Below are 5,234 nucleotides of genomic sequence, written 5' to 3' on the forward strand. Positions count from 1 at the left end.
TCCTTTGCATTTATACTGACCAATCAGAGCTACTACATAATGACCAATCAGATCACAAGAAGCCAACCAATCAGTTAAGTGCTATTTGGACCAATCAGACTGGATTTCTCATTTGCCCGTAAAATGGGACCAATCAGGAACCAGGGCGGGAACTTTATAAAAAGAGGCCTCCTGTTTGTTTTTGTGGAGCGTGCTTTGGATTTCCTTCAGGGGGTTATGTTGTTACTGCTTTTGCAAACTGTTCACCTGAATAAGTGTGGGGACAGAGCCAGGAGTGCAGTTTCCAGGCTCTCGGCCTCATGTGGAAAGGTGCTGGCTCAGGTAGTAAATGGCCATCAACTGTGATTGGATGGCCATCAGCTGTGGCTAGTTGGCCGTCAGCTGCAACCAGTGAGCCATTGGCCACTAATATAACTGCTGTGGCTACGCTAGTCGAGAATGGGGGCTGGCAAGAAGATGGTGACTGAGCTAGCCAGCGCGGATTGCAGTTAGGATGGCGGAGTGCCGGGGTGCAGATTGCAGAGAAGTAGATGGCAGGTTGCGGAAAGTGTGGCTCCTGCTTCCTGTGTCTCCAACCCAGCCTCCAGCGAGAATACAGTGGTATGACTCCCCTATCTGTGGCTCCGTGAGTGTTCTTTTTTGGCCTCACCATATCCTGTGTTCTTATGTGGGGAGTGGGACTAGAGACCCTGCATGACACCCTGCATGACACATGGCGCAGCGAGCAGGGTACGGTGCCAGCCAAAGCTCTCCAAAGGGCGGTGGAGCAGTTTGTGCATATGAACATTCAGTCTCAGGAAGACCAGGAGGAGCAGCTGCCAGAGAGCTGGACCCCCGTGGAGAGGTGGGAAGACATGGACAGGTTCCCCAACCAGCAGAGGCCGGAGAAAGTGAAGGTTGTTGCAGCCCTGTGGCTGGGAAGTTCTTGCTGAGGCAGCCCGGATGCAGGACTTGTAGTCCCAGGAGGAATTGCTTGCTGAGTCCTCCATGGGAGATGTGGGTGAGGTCAAGGTCATCCCTCACCCCCAGGACAGCCCTGGCAAATGACTATGGACTATGGGGAATTGTCGTCCATCCCTAATTTAATGGACTGCTTGACTGTTTGCTTGGGAACTTAACCACCATGTAGTGGAACTGGCGGATGTTTGCCTTTGTGTCTTGACCGGCTGCCATCGAGAATATGTAAGCACCTTGAGCTGCTGTTGTTCCAGCACAGTGCCCTGAGAGCCCTGGCTGAGTCCAGGAAATCTGGCTGAGTCCAGAGAGAGTGGCAGTGCCCTGAGAGCCCTGGCTGAGTCCAGGAAGCCTGGCTGTACCCAGAGAGAGTGGCAGTGTCCTGAGAACACTGGCTGAGCCCAGGAAGTCTGGCTGTGCCCAGAAGAACTGGTGGTACCCTGAGAAACCCTGGCTGTGCCCAGAGAGCCTGGCTGTGTCCAGGATATTGCATTCACCTCCAGGCTCCTCGCACAGGGCCCCTCTCGGAAGACGCTTGCCGTGTAGATTGTGAGACAAGACCCTGTAAGGGTGGAGTGTGGGGACAGAGCCAGAAGTGCAGTTTCCAGGCTCTTGGCCTCACGTGGAAAGGTGCTGGCTCAGGTAGTAAATGGCCATCAACTGTGATTGGATGGCCATCAGCTGTGGCTAGTTGGCCGTCAACTGTAACCAGTGAGCCATTGGCCACTAATATAACTGTCATGGCTATGCTAGCAGCAAATGGGGGCTAGCAAGAAGATGGTGGCTGAGCTGGCAAGCGTGGATTGCAGTTAGCACAGTGGAGTGCGGGTTGCAGATTGCAGAGAAGTGGACGGCAGGTTGCGAATAATGAGGCTCCTGCTTCCTGTGTCTCCAACCCAGCTGCCAGCAAGACTATAGTGGTATGACTCCCCTATTTGTGGCTCCATGAGTGTTCCTTTTTGGCCTTACCATGTCCTGCGTACTTGTGTGGGGAGCGGGAGCTGAGACCCCGCAGGCTGCCCCTCATGACAATAAGGTTTCTCCTTTCTCTGCCCGGACATTGGGGAACACCGGTTGATGTTAGATTGGTGGCCGCAAACTTTTGTTGACACCAGTGTGAATGTGAAAAGTGTTGAGAATAGAAATTTTAGAATAAAAACATTTTAAGAAGTGGGCTGGGGAGCCTACAACACGCAAAGGAGACTGGGAAGAAATGAGCAGAGGGGGGTCAAAGAAAAATCAGAGGAAAAGGTGTCACAGAGGCCAAAGGAGGCAAGTTTCTAAAAGGAGGGAATGGCCATGGTGTAAATACCTCAGCTATAACAGGTGAGATAATAGGTAAATGGATTTGGTAATAGGGTAATTTAGCACATTGACAACCTGGGTAAGGGCTATTTCAGAAGCGTGATGGGGGACATATGTGGAAGCTAGATGGCAGTTTAGGGGTTAATGGGTGGTAAGCAAGAGTAAAGACATAGAAGCGCTAAAGAAGCTTAGCTGTAATAGTGGGGGAGCAAACCGGGGAAAACAAGTTTTCTTTTTTTCTTTCCTTTCTTCCTTAATGAGAAAGATCTGGACATGGTCATAGTCCTTGGGGAAGGTGCCTGTGGAGAGAGTTTGCAAAAGAAGAAAAGCAAGAGGAGAGTGAGTCTCTGAGGAAACAGAAAGGGGCTGAGAGCCAGAGCACTGAGGAGTGTGTACATCTGGAGACAGGAGAAAGTAGGCAAGGATGGAATTGCAGAAACATTTTGCTTTCTGTGTCTCATAATGCCAATATGTAAACTCGCTGATCTAATTTTGCTGCTTGTGGAATTTTCTGCCTGTTGATGTTCGTGTTTTGTTTCCTTTGTATTGTGTGATATCTTTTTTTGAAATCTGTAAGCTGCTCATTTTCCTTGGAAAATTGTGGCCGTTCTTTGAGTCATCAGTCGAGGTTTTATTCTTCCAGAAAGGATTTACTTTGACTTCTGCAAATCAGCTCAAGACACGACCACAGAGTGTTAATTCAGACAACAAATCCATTTGAAGGCTGGCTTGTGGTTACAAGATCCCAGGGGAGACTGCCCACCACCCCAACAGCAAGATCAAAACATGCACATTTCCTTGTTGTCCTCTTTAGCACAATGGGTGTATTTCCTCTCTACTCTTACTTGGAGGGTGTGGCCCTTGCCAGGCACCAGTTTTGGGTTGAAGTCTCCTGATAGACTCCATACCTTAGACTTAGAGGCTTTTACTTCATGAACCCCAAGCCGTTGCAGCTGTTGAAACAGAAACTCAGTGCAAAAGATGGCTTTGTCACCTGCTTACTCCCCACCTGTTTTCATTTTGGCCTCTGTAGATTCTCTTCCTTTGCTGCTACCCAAGCAATGTTGTGGTGGTTTTTGTTTTGTTTTGTTTTTGTTTTTTTTTTGTTTTTTTAAGAAGATGCTTACAAATTTTATCCAGTGTTTTAGTTTCAATGGAGAAGGTAGTTCAGGATAGCAAGTCTGCCCTACTGCTGGAAAAAGAAACCTCATGTTCTGCTATCGTCACTCTGGTTTTGATAAGCAGGACATGAGCAGTTTTTTGACTGCTGGGTTTATAGCCTGTTAATCCTGTTGCTATGCAGTTGTTGCTGGGAAATAGTCTGTGGGCTCAGGGTTTCTAAACCAACCATTACTTGGATGCCCAGAGAAGGAAGGAAGACAGGGCCTTGGTTTGCTGATTACAAACCATCTCCATGGCCACAGGTTGCTGGGCTCTCTTTGTACAATGTTTTCCCAGGAGCGTTCAGGCAGTAATAGCTTCCTTTCATCATTTTTCAGCTTCTGGTGTTTGCTGGTGAGAGGAAGGAGTGTATACCTGCGTGTGCAGGCATGTGTGAAGCAAGAGAAGGAACTATGAAACAGCAGAGGGGAGCAAATGCAAAAGATAATTGATTGTTTCCTTAGGACCCTATGGGAATAACCTACTCATTTTTCTTTTCAATTTTACAGAGGGTAGAGGAAAGGGGAGGGACATAACCCATTCAGGTGTAAGTTCTAAGTCTGAAGATTTATTGTGTCTCACAGAAGATTCCCGTGTGAGTCATCAGAATTAGGAAAGACTTAAAAAAAAATTAGAGAATAGTAATCTGGCATAGATTAATGTGATTTTTTTGTTGTTTTAAAGTCTCAACAGAGGCCCCGAAGACTAAGCACAATCATAGGTACTTAGGGATATTTCCATTCAAAAGTAAAGTGCAAGATAATCTGCATTTGTCAGGGTTCTCTAGAGAAACAGAACCAGTAGGATGCATTTGTACATATGTGATAAAGAATTGGCTCATGTGATTATGGAGGCTGAGAAGTTCCAAGATCTACAGTCATGCTGAAGACCCAGGAGAAACAACAGTGTAGTTCCAGTCTGGAAGCCGGCAGGCTCGAGATCCAACAAGAGCCAATTTTTTTTCACTGGGAGTCGGAAGGGAGGAAAAGACTAATATGTCTTAGCTTAAGGCAGTCAAACAGGAGGAATTCCCTCTTACTCAGCCTTTTTGTTGCATTCAGACCTTCAACTGATTGTACAAGGCCCACCCACATTAGGGAGTGCAATCTGCTTCACTTGGTCGGCCAATTCACATGTTAATCTCACCCAGAAACACCCTCGCAGACACGCACAGAATGATTTTTGGGCAAATGTGTAGGCACCCCGTGGCCCAGTCTAGTTGACACCTAAAATTAACCATTGCACTGTCTATATAGGACTTGCAAAGGGATTAAATGAAACCTGGTTCTTCTACCCCATCACCTTGTCTTTACAAGAGAAAGCTAAGCATACACTGACAGATGAAGAGAGAGGGTCTGTCTCACCCCACCAGGGGAAGTATGAGGAGGAAATGCTTTGGTCCCCCAACTTCAAGCCAGCTGAGAGGGGCTTCAAAACAAGCAAACAAAAAAACCAACAAACTGACCAAACCTTGGAGGTCTTCACGTATGTTTCCTGGAGTTTGGGGAACAGAGAAACGAGTATTATATTTGACTGATGTCTGGCACTGTCTCTGTCTGACAGCAGAGTACAGATAGGGCTAAAATGGGAATGGCAGGACAGTGATACAAATGTTTCCTGTAGACCAGACATGGCCCTTTTGGGGGGACCTGGGCTTGGGGTGTCCCTAAAGAGACCCTATCCAAGAAGTGTCCCCAGCAGAAGGGTGGACTGTTGGAAACCAGGGGCTTGAGGAATAGTCATGATGGCCTGGCTGGAAAGGGCATAACCCAAATCAGGAGAGTTCAAGAGGGGGACGGGGCTCCAGAGACCTC

Source organism: Rhinolophus sinicus, linkage group LG14 (assembly GCF_036562045.2).
Source record: "Rhinolophus sinicus isolate RSC01 linkage group LG14, ASM3656204v1, whole genome shotgun sequence".
In the NCBI taxonomy this organism is placed as follows: Eukaryota; Metazoa; Chordata; class Mammalia; order Chiroptera; family Rhinolophidae; genus Rhinolophus; species Rhinolophus sinicus.